Source organism: Diabrotica virgifera, chromosome 3 (assembly GCF_917563875.1).
Source record: "Diabrotica virgifera virgifera chromosome 3, PGI_DIABVI_V3a".
Classification (NCBI taxonomy): domain Eukaryota; kingdom Metazoa; phylum Arthropoda; class Insecta; order Coleoptera; family Chrysomelidae; genus Diabrotica; species Diabrotica virgifera.
In genome coordinates, this window is record NC_065445.1 from 215,239,475 (window position 1) to 215,255,573 (window position 16,099).

Consider the following 16,099-nt stretch of genomic DNA (forward strand, 5'->3'; position numbering starts at 1 on the left):
GTCTTAGGTTTTAGACTATGCAGAGCACTTTATAAAGAATGACTTTTTTTCGTAAAATTGATATTATTAATAAAGTTTCCCATATTGTTCCAAGTTACGCAGACACACTGTATATATCTTCGATTATAATTCACTACAATGCGTTTTTCCAAATTTTTTACGAGGAAACATTTTCTTTGATCAGATGATAAAATATTTTTATAACTTGAAAAACTCCTTTCAACATCAACAAAAGTAATTGGGGCGTATTTAAAATAACTTGTTAAAGCCGAACATTCTGCACCAAAATCAATTTCAAAATTTCCATTAAAAATTTCGCATATGTCTTCCTAAGTTTTAAAGCGTTTTAAAGACAAGATCTGATCTAAAGCGTGAATCCTTCAATTCCCGTTAGAAAATCGTAAAACAATGGTTAAAGGTGTAAATTATTTTAACAATAGGGGATTTAAAAGAATCACCAGAATTATGGATACCTACTAAATTTGGATACAAATTGTACTAAATATAATAAAAACGTGAATGAGCCGTCTCTCTTCAGATAGTTCTCGAATTAATAGATACGACAGCCGGTGCGAGGAAATATTTTGTGTCGAATTAAAAAATTAAAAATTTTTTTTGGACTTAAATGTTTTAAATAGGCACAAAATATGCATGTTTCTTTAAAAATATGCAAAATTTAATAAAGTTCTCAAATATGCGAAATATGCATGCAATATGCATTTAGCACACAATCCGCTCCCTAATCATCATAATTCAACCCGGATCAATCCACTGCTGGATATAGACATGCCTCAGTCTTCCCCATGTATTGCTGTTCTGTGCTGTTTGCATGCAATTTTTGTCGATCCGTTTTATTTCATCAGACCATCTTGTTGGCGGACGACCTCTACTCCGATATGCTTCTTGTCTTCAATATACTTTTTGTCTTCTCTTGTCAAATTACTAGTAGGGAGTGCTATTTGATGTATTTAGTACAGAAAGCCACTGCGCATCCGCTAGGAAATATATTCTGATTCGGATTTTTTGCACAATCTTACTCAAAAAGGACTCCTTTTAATAAATTTGCATGTTGCCAGGACCAAAAGGTTGCCAGGTCAAAAAATTGTTATACGTTTTTTTTTGTTTTTTGCCTAAGATTATTTTTTTGCACGGAAAATTTTTTTTTTTGATTTTTTGGATCATTCCAAACAGAAAAGGTCTTTAGTGACTTTTCTCTAAAAATGATAGTTTTTGACATATAAGCGATTAAAAATTGAAAAAGTGCGAAATCGGCCATTTTTAACCCTTAAAAACTATGTGAAAACTGAAAATTTGAATGTTACCAAGGTAGGTAGGTATTCTTTAAACATCGATTGATGAAATCCCGAAGAGTTTTTGCAATACAATATTCAAAACTCCTTTGTTTTTTAATTGCTAATCAAGCGTGCGCGACACTATTTTCCACCGACAATATGGTGCAAATGAAAGGAATAAATTCGTTATTTCGTAAACCGGCGACATTAAGGAAAAATCCCGAAACAGGTCGATTTTTATTTTTAAGTTATAGTTATGATATTGTGGCATATATGGTATACTAGTGACGTCATCCATCTTGACATCATGACGTAATCGATGATTTTTTTAAATAAGAATAGGGTCGTATGCTAGCTCATTTGAAAGGTTCTTCAATTCTATATTCAGTAATATAAACATTTACGTAATTATTTATACAGGGTGTCCAAAAAATTTTTATTAAATTAAATTATTTGACAAAAAAAGAAGAAGAAGGACATCCTGTATAAATAATTATGTAAATGTTTACATTACTGAATAGAGAATTGAAGAACCTTTCAAATGAGCTACCACACGACCCCTATTCTCATTTAAAAAATCATCAATTACGTCATCACGCCCATACGGATGACGTCACTAGTATACCATATATGCCACAATATCATAACTTAAAAATCAAAATCGACCTGTTTCGGGATTTTTCCTTAATATCGCCGGTTTATGAAACAACGAATTTATTCCTTTTATTTGCACCATACTGTCGGTGGAAAATAGTGTCGCGCACACTTGATAAGCAATTAAAAAACAAAGGAGTTTTGAATATTGTAGTGCAAAAAATTCTTCGGGATTTCATCAATCGATGTTAAAAGAATATCTACTTACCTTGGCAACATTCAAATTTTCAGTTTTTCACATAGTTTTTGAGGGTTAAAAATGGAATTTTTTGCAATTTTTAAATTTTTAATCGCTTATATGTCAAAAACTATCATGTTTAGAGAAAAGTCACCAAAGACCTTTTCTGTTTGGAATGATCCAAAAAACCTAAAAAAAACTTTTTTCCATGCAAAAAAAATTATTTTAGGAAAAAAACAAAAAAAAAACGTTTAAAAAATTTTTGACCACCTTTTGGTCCTGTCAACATGCAAATTTGTTAAAAGGAGTCCTTTTAAGATTGTGCAAAAAATCCGAATCAGAATATTTTTCCTAGCGGATGCGCAGTGGCTTTCTGGACTAATTCCTTATGAAATAAAGGTGAACAGTGTCGTCTTGTTTTCTTTCTCTCTTTCACTTATTTTCTCTTCTGCCAGAAAATTAGAAATTGTCCAACAAAAGTTGCCAAAGTAATAATGAATAATAATTTATACACTTGCCACATCCAACAAGTCCAACAACTATTCCATCAAAGATATGAAATCCTCTCGATCTCAGGTGACTTGCGAATAATAAGCGCTTAATGTACAGGACCTTCATCATTCTCTTTGCCTTATTCCTATGCGGGGTCGGCTTTTCTAATTACTTTTCTCCGCACAATTCTATCTTGGGTCATACCAATATTAATCCCCTTTATCAACATGTCCTGCCTAATCGTCTCCCCCCAGATCTTCTTTTTGGTCTTCCTCTCCTACTCCTTCCAGGAATCTGCACTTCAGAAATTCTTCGTATTGGGTCATTAAAGTCTCGACGTTGAACATGATCAAACTATCTCAACCTATGCTCTCTCATTTTGGTATCAATAGGTGACACACCTAGACTTCCCCTAATATACTCATTTTTAATTTTGTCATTTTTTGTCACTCCACTCATCCATGTAAGCATTCTCATTTCCGCCACATGCATTCGTTATTCTTCTTTGTTTTTCACTGCTAACATTCAGTTACGTACATCATAGCCGGTCTTATGGCTGTTTTGTAGAATTTTCCCTTCAGCTTCATTGGAATTGTTCTGTCCCACAACACACCACTCGCTTTCTTCCACTTCATCCATCTAGCCCTAATTTTACTGCATGCATCTCCATCTATTTCTCCAATATTCTGTAATACCGATCCCAGATATGTAAAATTATTGCTTTTCACAATCATTTCAATATCAAAAGGTACCATTTTATTTGTATTAACTCCATCTTTAAATGAACATTCCAAGTACTCTGTTTTTGTCCCACTAAGTTTTAAACCTTTTCCTCCAGAGATTATCTCATCTGTTCCTGTTTTTGTTCAAAATCTCTTTCACTATTTCCTATCTTCACGACATTTTCAGCATACATTAAGCACCATGGAATGTTACCCTGTAGTTTAGCTGTTATCTGCTTCAAAACTAATGAGAATAAATAAGGACTAAGCACCGAGCCTTGGTGCAATCCTACTTTCACATGAAATTTATCAGTCTCTCCCACACCTGTCCTACCACTAGTCGTTACTCCTTCATACATATCTTTCACAATCTTTACATATTCATTAGGGACTCCTTTCTTATTGAGTGCCCACCACATAATCTCTCAAGGAACTATATCATACGCTTTCTCAAGATCAATAAATACAATATGAGCGTTTGTTTCTTTACTTTTGTATGTTTCCATCAACTGCCTTATAATGAAAATGGCATCTGTTGTTGATCTGCCCTGCATAAAGCCAAATTGATTATTTGTATATTTCGGTTTCTACACGTATAAACGTATTTGTCTCTCAATTACTCTCTCCCATATTTTTATGGTATGACTAAGCAGTTTATGCATTATTGTATATCTTCATTGTATAGGACCCTTAATGTATAGGACTCTATTTACTCTTTAAACACATAATATTTACGTGTGGGATTAAACAAATAACTCATGCACACACATATATAGGCCAGGGTAATAAGACAAAAATATACCCTGTTCGTGACACTTCAGCAGCCAGGGTACTGAAGCGTTTTTTCAACAAGTAATATCTATAGGAACAAATTGTAACTATTTCCTGCGTAGGATCAGACGGCCATTTTTAGTTATAAACAATTAACTGTCAAAAAATGGCAGTTTCCCCTTTTTTTCAAATCAATGGAAAACAGTGAAACTTATGATTTTTTTAGTACAAATATCTTTGAGATTATGGAAAAAGCCTTAAAAATGACATATTACAAAGTTTGAAATACTCATTTATTGTTAATATAATTGCGAAAAAAGGCCGAAGTTGAAAAAAAAAATTATTTTCGCAATATCTATTGTAAAAATTAGTGTACAGCTTTGAAATTTTTGTCAAATGAGGGTTCTTTGGTGTTTAATATGCGATAAAAATTTAAAAGCGATTCATTTAATTGTTTAAATTTTATTCAAATTGTTTATCCCACAGAGCATTTTTTTTGCTATAAGTCAGAAAAAAATGTCGTTAGAACCATTCCACAGGTGTCAAATGAAAGAGCATGAGCTATATTTTCAACTTGGTTTTAAAAAAAGCGAATAAAAATTGCATTTATTAGTAATAAATAATTATGCAAAAGTATCGCAAATCTGTCCTTATAAACTTTTTGAATAACTTTTTCCAAAAAAATTAACATCTTTACCCTGTTTTAAGTGCACAACTACCAAGTAATGTTATTTATATCATAATTGATAAAAAATTGTAATAAATAATATTTATTTAATTTCTTATATAACAAAATAAAAAGTTTATAAGGAAAGATTTACGATAGTTTTGCATAATTATTTATTACTAATAAATGCATTTTTATTCACTTTTTTAAACCAAGTTAAAAATATAGCTCATACTTTTTCATTTGGCACCTGTGGAATGGTTCTAACGTCTTTTTTTTCTGACTTATGTTATTGCAAAAAAATGCTCTCTGCGATAAACAATTTGAATAAAATTTATACAATGAAGTAAATCGCTTTGAAATTTTTATCACATATTAAGCACCAAAGAGCCCTTATATGACAAAAATTTCAAAGCCCTTCACTAATTTTTACAATAAATATTGCGAAATTAATTTTTTTTGCAATTCCGACATTTTTTTGCAATTATATTAACAATAAATGAGTATATCAAACTTTGTAATACGTCATTTTATAGCTTTTTCCAAAATCTCAAAGATATTTGTACTAAAAGAACCATAAGTTTCACTGTCTTCCATTGATTTGAAAAAAAAGGGAAGAATGCCATTTTTTGACACTTAATTGTTTATAAATCAAAATGGCCGCCAGATCCTAAGCAGGAAATAGTTACAATTTGCTCTTATAGGTATTACCTGTCGAAAAAACGCTTAAGTACCCTGACTGCTCGAGTGTCATGGAGAAAACCTTATTACCCTGGACTAATATGGAAAATCGAAAATGCTAGTGCGATCTGCGAGTATAGATTTTCAGTGAATGTTTGGATATGAGTAACAAACAGAAAACAAACCTCTATTTCTTACATTAACGAGTTAGATTTCCTACAAAATATTTTGTATAATAAAATATCCTATAATATAATAATAGACACTACAGCCACCTGAAATATGTAGTTGATATATGATGAGGCATCACCAAATTCATCAATGCTGGTTGCTGTTGGAAACATTCTTTAGTCAACTTGAGGAAATAGGTGGTTAGGTCACGGAGTGTCTTATGACTGGCTCACACACTTGATTTGAATCCACTCGACTAGTCCATATGGGGTTGGTTAACCTTCCGTTACTGGCGCCAATTTTTTGACTGGGTCTCGTGCAGAAGACTGGGTCCAAAAATATGGGTCAGCAATAATTAAAAAACATTTATTTGCAAAATTGTGCACAGTTATACAGGGTGAGTCATGAGGAACTGTACATACTCCTACCTCGTATAGAGGCCCTTATGGGGAATAACAAATGACCATTAAAAAGTGTCTGCTCCCATTGTTTAATAATATACAGGCGAGTTTCACATTTTGACAGAAACTTGTATTCGTCATAATTTTTGAACGGTTAGATCGATGTGTCTCTTATTTTGGTCAATCGTTACACTATTCAACTGATTTATTCAAACTAGAAAAAAATCAGCTCCGGCTTCAAAAAAATTAGTTCGTTTGGGTCTTAGAAAAAATTTCACCCTGTATACGCTTTTTGAAAATTATAATATAAATTTTACAAATTAGACAAATAGGCAATTAAAATGACATATTTATTTTTTCCCCACGCGATTACTTAATTTTTTATAAAAAAATCAAATTTGAGTATGAATTAAAAGTTTGGTAAAGTGAACCATAAATTAAAAAAAAATAACTTTTATTACAAAAATTAATTTTTTTTTAACAAATATTTAACTTATGTTACCACCCGATCAACTGATTTATACAAACTAGAAAAAAATCAGGCCCGGATTTAAAAAATTTGTTCGTTTCGGTTTTAAAAAAAATTTCACCCCGTATACGCTTTTTGAAAACTCTAATATGAATTTTACGAATTAGACAAATAGGCAATTAAAATGGCGTATTTATTTTTTTCCCACACGATTACTTAATTTTTTATAAAAAATCAAATTTGACTATGAATAATTAAAAGTTTGGTAAAGTGAACAATATTTACTAGAAACCAGATTTAAAAAATTAACTTTTATTACAAAAATTAATTTTATTTTGAACAAATATTTGATTTATGTTACCACCCAATCAACTGATTTATTCAAACTAGAAAAAAATCAGGCCCGGATTTAAAAAATTAGTTCGTTTGGGTCTTAGAAAAAATTTCACCCCGTATACGCTTTTTGAAAACTCTAGTATGAATTTTACAAATTAAGACAAATAGGCAATTAAAATGGCGTACTTATTTTTTCCCCACACGATTACTTAATTTTTATTAAAAAATCAAATTTGTCAAAATCGGAATTTTGCCATAAAAATAAAAAAAATTAAACAACGTTTTTCTCAAAATTAAAAGCTTCACCATTTTTTTTTCTATACCACGTCTAGATTTAAAACCCATAACACTTCTCTTTGGACTCTATAGTTTAACATAGACGTGATCAAATAGATAAATCTTAAATTTTTTCACTTAATTTTTGCGATTTAACTTTGCAATTCACGAATCCGCACCTTTTATTTTTAAAAATTCATAACTTTTATGAGAAGAAGACGGAAAGTCTACAACAATTTTCATATTCACAATGGTAAGAGATATGTGCTGTGAAATTTCCGAAAAAAAAATGGAACAGAGTTGTAGCGAGTTAAACCGTGATTTCATTTTTTTTCAGTTTTAAGTTAAAATTCGGATTTTGACAAATTTGATGTTTTAATAAAAAATTTAGTGATCGTTTGGAGAAAAAAATAAATATGCCATTTTAATTGCCTATTTGTCTAATTTGTAAAATTTATATTAGAGTTTTCAGAAAGAGTATACAGGGTGAAATTTTTTCTAAGACCAAAACGAAATAATTTTTTAAATCCTGGCCTGATTTTTTTCTAGTTTGTATAAATCAGTTGATTGGGTGGTAACATAAGTTAAATATTTGTTAAAAAAAAATAATTTTTGTAATAAAAGTAAATTTTTGAAAATCTATGGTTCACTTTACCAAACTTTTAATTATTCCCTGTCAAATTTGATTTTTTTATAAAAAATTAAGTAATCGTGTGGGGAAAAAAATAAATATGCCATTTTAATTGCCTATTTGTCTAATTTGTAAAATTCATATTAGAGTTTTCAAAAAGCGAATACAGGGTGAAATTTTTTCTAAGACCAAAACGAACTAATTTTTTAAATCCGGGCCTGATTTTTTTCTAGTTTGTATAAATCAGTTGATTGGGTGGTAACATAAATTAAATATTTGTTCAAAAAAAATTAATTTTTGTAATAAAAAATATTTTTTTTTAAATCTATGGTTCACTTTACCAAACTTTTAATTCATACTCAAATTTGATTTTTTATAAAAAATTAAGTAATCGTGTAGGGAAAAAATAAATATGCCATTTTAATTGCCTATTTGTCTAATTTGTAAAATTCATATTATAGTTTTCAAAAAGCGTATACAGGGTGAAATTTTTTCTAAGACCCAAACGAACTAATTTTTTTGAAGCCGGACCTGATTTTTTTCTAGTTTGACTAAATCAGTTGATTAGGTGGTAATAGTGTAACGATTGACTAAAATAAGAGACACATCGATCTGACGGTTCAAACATTATGACGAACTCAAATTTCTGTCAAAATGCGAAACTCGCCCTGTATATTATTAAACAATGGGAGCAGACACTTTTTAATGGTCATTTGTTATTCCCCATAGGAGCCTCTACACGAGGTACGAGTATGTACAGTTCCTCATGACTCACCCTGTATTATTTAATGAAAATATGATCATATAATATTGTAGATATGCGTTTGTGGCAACATTATATTACTTTAATAAAAAGTAACTTTTTTTCATCATCATCTTCATACGTTTCCTCGTTAGTCGATACTTCGTTATACAAGTCGATACCTCGTTACAAAGAAATAATACTCTTTCTTGCTTTCTTTGAAAGTTGTTTATATTTTATTTTTAAATTAACAATAATATTAACCTTTAACTGCCCTCGCATCAAGTTATAACATAACCACACGCGTGACGTACTTTATACGCCACATGAAAATACACTTGAAAAGAGCAGATTTGTTTTTTTTTAACAAAATACACTTAGTTGTTTGTTCTAAACCTTATTCAGCATCAGTGAATACTTGGGAGTCCCTTCTCAGTAAGCCAATTGGGATTTATAACTGGAATCGTTGAATAACTGGATTCCATAATAGATAAAAATTACTAATAATTTTTTTTCTACAACTGTGTTAAAAATGTAATTTTTAGCACTCCATAGGAGCGTTAAAAATGCTACTTTAAAGCACTAGTGCATTAAAACTTTTAAGGCACTGCAGTTTTAATGTTTTATAAAATTTAATTTAAACTGTATTATTGCATTTTTAACACGTATGTTGAAAAAAAAACTATTAAAATTTGTTAGAATATACAACAATAAAGGTAAGATGTTATTCTATAGTTGTTATGAATTACGTATAGGTAGTTTTGATGTAATGTCAAGAAAAATATAAAAATGGAATGTCAGTCAAGTTCAAGTAAAAGTTTTTGTAAATATTGTCCTGTAATTGAGAATGAATAAATTATAATTGTTGATATATAAGACGTTTGTAGAAAACATATTGTATGATATACGTGTTAAAAAGTACATTTTTAAGTCACTCATGTGAATTGCAGAATTCGCTTCGCTCATTCTGCAAACTTTCACATGCGTGCCTTAAATGTATACTTTTAACACTTATATCATAAATAACTATTTTGAAATGTGATGTTTTACAGGAGAAAAACTATTGTGTATAAAGAAAATAGTATATTGTACAACAAGAGAGGAAAAAGACATATTTCTCACGAGCGCAGAAGTTTATTGGCACGAGGCGAGTCGCGCAAATCAAGCGAGAGAGAAATATGTCATTTTCTCCCGTGTTGTACACTGTACTTTTTCTATGGATGCGTTTTTGTCAAGAGTTCAAACTTCAAAATTAGATAATAATTTAGGTGCTTCTAGGTATATTATATGCCTAAATTGAAATAAAATACATATTATACACATAGATATAGTATTTTTACTACAAAGGCGATATTACGTAGGTCAACATTTTTGACGTAAGAGAACTGTCAAAACATTAGAATGTGACTTTTCTTTATTGCCATGTTTATAATAAAGTCACATCCTAATGTTTTGACAGTTCTCTTACGTCAAAAATTTTGACCTACATAATATCGCTTTTGTAGTAAAAATACTATATTTAATATTCTTAATATTTATATAATTTATTTATTTAAAATTATAATTCACAGTTGAACAGTCTTAAAAGTAATTTTTGATAAGTTTTGACACGTTGTTTGACATTTTGTTTGACACGTTGTTTGACATTTTGTTTGACAAAAATAATTGTGTTTGTATTGTGCATGTTAGCATGGAAATGGCGATCGTATGTATGTAAACCGGCGGTGAACCCGTGAGAAAAAATATTTCTCACTGCAATGGCCGACTTTTTTCTCTGCCTGAGAACTTGTTCGTTTTGAATGTATGTAAGTAGTGAGAGAAGTTGCACATTGTATAGCATCCATAGAAAAATATACTTTTTCTATGGATGCATGCGCGTGCAGTTAAAGGTTAAAGGAGTGTTGAGAGGTGCACATTAAAAAAAAATAGGTCATATTATTGTATAATTTATCTCATCCAAAATAATAATTTACATATCCATAGGTAGTTCTAAGGGATTATTAAATAAAATTATTATTCTATGTTCGATTTACTCTTCTTTCCTGAGATTTAGCAATATTCCAAAGCAAAAAAAATGAGAATGCGAGTAGGTATTCTATTTTATAAAAATGCGTTTCACAATTTCATATATTTATCTATTAATCTATTTTCAGAGTGCTGTCGATGCCAATCGAGCTGTAAAGAGGTGGAAGGATTTCGAAGGGGAAACCAGCGCGGGAAATTGCCTTATAAAAAACGTCAAAAAAGTTTTTTACGGCTCGGCTGGAAATTGGAAATTTATTTTATTTGTTATTAGAGAAACGGTAATACACGCGTCTCGAATTGATAAAATTTTAAACAAAATTGGTGAATGTAACGGAAAAAAGTAGAATGGTTCCCATAGTTAGTTGGAGTTTTGTTGTTAAACATTAAACCCCAACTTTATGTGGTATAGGGGAGTGCAATTAGAACGAAAACATGCATTGTTTCGGAAAAATTCAAACAAGCTTATATTTTTCTAAAACTTTTTTGTTAGTTTATATACTTGTTAAAGTAAAAAGTTCTATTCGCAGATTTGGCCGCTAATTGTTTATTAATTGTTTAAACAATAACAATATTGTTTTGTATAAATAATTTTAAAAATGTCGTTAAATTCATCATTCTACATTGATCAAATTTTGTTTTTGATTATGCTGAATTCGAACATGGCATTGCAATTTGAAAATTCTTATACAGAAGCTCTTATACAGTATGTCTGCGTAGCTAGGAACCAAATGGAAAACTTTTTTATTATCAATTTTACGAAAAAAGTTATTCTTCATAAAAAGCTCTGTATAGTCAAAAATCTAAAACTCAACCATCAGATATCAAATTTTATCATTTTTATATGAGTTATGTCAAAAATATGAATTTCGTTAAAGAGTAAAATACCTTTATATTCCAGAATATCAAAAAATGATATTAGGAAAAGTTGTTTGAATTAAAAACTATGTTTAAATATATAATTACATCATTCGAATCGAGAAAAAATTTTTCAATTTTTTCTCAAATTACGGAGACTCATCAACATTTATTACAATTATAATAATTATTTTATTATCACTTTTACGAAAAAAAGTTATTCCTCATAAAATGCTCTCCCTGTTCTTAAATCTAAGATACGACCATCAGATATCAAACTTTTTTAATTTTATACGAGGTATGTAAAAAATATGAATATTTCTTAAGAGCCTTTTTATTCACAATATTTTAATTAGAGGGATGTAATTAAACACTAAAACAAATTTTTTAATTCCAAACAACTTTTCTTAATTACAATTTTCGATATTGTGAAATGTAAAGGTACTTTACTCGTAAGTGAAATTCATACTTTTTGACATACCTAGTATAAAATTATTTAAATTTGATATTTGATGATTGCTGCTTAGATTATATACGATGCAAAGTATTTCATAAAGAATAACTTTTTTTCGTAAAACTGATAATAAAAAAGTTATTAATAAGTTACGCAGACATACTGTATAAGAGCTAAAAATTTTTTTTTGCTGAACATTTATTATTGTTGAAGCTTATTATTAAATGTATTTTAGGTAAGTTTTACGGAAAAAAGTTTTGATCACTTTGTATAAACATTTTTTTAGCTGGTAATTTTCGGTTTTTGTATTACATTTTTGGTATCTTTCTTAATTTTCTCAAACCGAAATAGTTTATTTCATTCCAAAGTAAAATAATTCAGTCCGTTTTAAAGATTACATTCTAAGCTTTAAAAAAGCATTTATAAAACTGTAATAGATCTGTTAATACTTGAGTAATACCATCTTAAACTGGTGGTAATTCTATAAAACTACGAAGAACTCAAAAATTACATTTTTGAGACTCATATCATTTGAATTAAATTTTTGAGGTCTTTTTTGAATGACATATAATTTAGTAAGATGCATGTAAGGTAAGTTGTGCAAAATTAAGAGTTTTATAAGAAAAATTGTATTAGTTACACATTTTTAAATAATTTTTAAACAAAATTCATGTAAGGCTTATTTTCCGCCCACACCGTACTTATGTCCATACATTTTATTTCTTTCTATTATAACCATAAGATAGCTTAATTATTTTTCTTTCATGTTCAATATTTAAAGTTTCATTTGTTCCATTAGTTAAAGAATTACATTAAAATAACTCAACCGTGCACTTTGCCGTACGCTAGTTTACAGTGCGCCAATGTTTGTGAGAGCAGTGAGAAGGGTGACTTTAGCGTTATAAATAAAAAATTATAGAAGATACAGATTTAATTGTAGAAAATTCTTTATATAAGGTTTTTTTTGTAAAATTTTCAATGGTCAAGTCAGTTTTTTTCTAAAATTTATATCTTCGGAGTTATTTAAAAGAACATCTAATTTCGTAGTTCATTTGTTTAATAAAAAATGAAGCACCCACTTCTCGAGTAGAACCTTTTGATATGTTGTTTATTAAACATTTCTTAATGAAATTACAAAAAGTTCTATCTTTTTTGATTTTTTCCGAAGTGAAGATCTACACTGCGGTTAAAAAAAATCGATCCACTAAAAATTTGGTCATTTTTGAAGTTTCGAATTTCCTAAACCTGTTGTTCAATTTAAGTGATATTTTTACCACGTTATAGCCTTTTTCATTGACAATATCGCTGTAGTAATGTTGTTGCTATAGGGTCAAACTGTCATTGTATACCGGGTGTACGAAAAAAACTGTGTCTTTTTCTCAAAGTTCGCATCACCTTGTGGACTATTCTAGCACTTAGAAAATACTGAAATTAAAACCTAACTATAGCCTCAGGTTTTCTTAACATTTTGTCTTTTGATGCATTCACTTATGTTGGATAATAAAAAGTTAGGTACATTAACAACTGGCCATGTTCCTAATCTGTACAGGGTTTTTTTTTAAATAAGTGCGGCAAACTTTAAGGGGTAATTTTACACATGAAAATAATGACAGTTTGCTTAATAATCATATGTCCGCAAACCCTTCGTGTGCGAGATACGCAAACGTTCAATATTTTTTTACAAACAGACGATTTATTTATTGCTTTAAAACCGTGTTAAAAATGCAACTTTTAGCACTCCATACGAGCGTTGAAAATGCTACTTTAAGGCACTAGTGCTTTAAAAAAATTTTAAGGCACTGCAGTTATTATTGACCGTATATGCAATTTTGATGTAATGTAAAAAAAATATAAAATTGGAATGTCAGTCAAGTTCAAGTAAAAGTTTTTGTAGATATTGTCCTGTAATTACGTTTGTAGAAAAAATATTGTATGATATGCGTGTTAAAAAGTACATTTTTAAGGCACTCATGTGAATTGCAGAACTCGCTTTCGCTCATTCTGCAAACTTTCACATGCGTGCCTTAAACGTGTACTTTTAACACTTATATCATAAATAACTATTAATAGTTTTTTTTAACAAACTTGTTAAAAATGCAATAATACAGTTTAAATTAAATTTTATAAAACTTTAAAACTACAGTGCCTTAAAAATTTTAATGCACTAGTGCTTTAAAGTAGCATTTTTAACGCTCCTATGGAGTGCTAAAAATTACATTTTTAACACGGTTGTAGAAAAAAATTTTATTAGTAATTTTATCTATTATGGAATCCAGTTATTCCATGATTCCAGTTATAAATCCCAATTGGCTTACTGAGAAGGAACTCCCAAGTATTCACTGATGCTGAATAAGGTTTATAACAAACAACTAAGTGTATTTTGTTAAAAAAAAATCTGCTGTTTTTAAGTGTATTTTCTTGTGGCGTATAAAGTACGCCACGCGTGTAGTTATGTTATAACTTGATGCGAGGGTAGTTAAAGGTTAATAATATTGTTAATTTAAAAAATAAAATATAAACAACTTTCAAGGAAAGAAAGAAAGAGTATTATTTCTGGTAATTATTTCTAAGCTGGCAACTTTTTCTCTGTTTAATTTGGAAAAACTTCGCCATGTTATACTATATTCATACCTTAAATTAAATATAGATCTTTATTAACAATATTTAAACTACGCTATCACTGGTTTGGGATTTTTTTGTATATGATTCGATTACACACATTTTATTACACTTCTGCTCTTTTTCAACTTTTAAAGACTGTCTTATTTCTGATTTTTCTGAATAGTCCAGGAACCGAAGCTTTTCACCTCGCAATTTTTACATAATGGATCGATTTGCTTGAAAATTTTAGAATAAGTAGTGGATAGTCCAAGAATCAAAATCTATATCATGCCTAAAGGCGCTTTTACCTTGGGGGTGATTGCCACCCCATGTCAGGGGTGGAAATTTTTTATTATATTTTGACGGCAAAATCTGATGAAAACATTCATTTTAAGCAAAAAATGTTCTATACATTTTTTTGATAAAATTAATAGTTTTCGATTTATTCGCTATCGAAAGTGTTAGTTTTATATATAAAAAAATCAATGTTTTTTTTCGATAATACTCATTTACGATTCACTCAAATTTTGCTGTAGAAAAACTTTTTTTTAAGCCAAGTTCTTGGAAATTAAATAACCTACAATTTCATATTTAAACATTTTTTCGTATTTCTGATGCTAATCTTCCTATTCTGAAGAAAAGGGCATTTTTTACCAAACTACCAAAATTCGTTATTCGCTTTAAACTCCAGTTTTTTTTAAACTGATCGTTCTAAGCCAGTAAAAGACGGATATAAAAAATTGTGAAACACAGAGAAAAGAAATGGACTGTTTTATGGACGTTATTAAAAAATAAGGCAAAGTATTTGGAAAGCGAGGAATTGGGAGAAGAAGAATATCATGGTTAAGAATCCTACAGAAATGGTTCTTCACAACAAAAATTAATTTATTTAAAGAATCAGTTATTAAAATAATTATAGCCAGAATGATCGCCAATATTCAAAAAGAATAGACACCAAAAGAAGAAAAAGATTTAAAAAATAAATAAATCTGATACTCTTTAATAATAATTTAATTTGTTGGTTTGATTTGTTAATGTGTCACCAACAAATCAGGTAACAGGATTTCAAGACGTCATCGAAAGAGCTACGATGCTTAAGTGGAACTGGACAGGACACTTAGCTAGAACACAAGATGGATGGTGGACAAGACGAGTCATGGAATGTAGGCTCAGTAACTACTAAAGAAGCCGAGAACGACCACCGACTAGATGGACCGACGATATAAAAAGAATAGCGGGAAATTGGCTACAAGCGGCCCAGTGTAGAGAACACTGGAAAGAACTGAGGGAGGCCTATGTCCAGCAGTGGACGCGATTGGCTGTTTAATGAATAATTTAGTTAGTTGAAATACTTGTATTTCTAATAAATTTGTTTATAAAAATAAAGCAAATGTTTTAAAAACTAATGTTTCTTTCTTGTTTCAGGCAGTACTTAAATAAACAGCCCCATGCCGGCGCGAAAGGGGCTCTTAGCGCCCCAAAATACTTTTTTGGATACAATAGCAACCAGATTCGATGGAACTCGTAAGTGTTTATAACTATTTATATTAATTATATTACTCTTTTAGTATTCAATTTATCACAGTGAATATGTGAATAAAATTTCAATAAGACTAAATAAAGTAAAAACTAAAGTAAAAACTAAAATAAAGCCAAGAAATCGAATCAATAAAAAACTTGT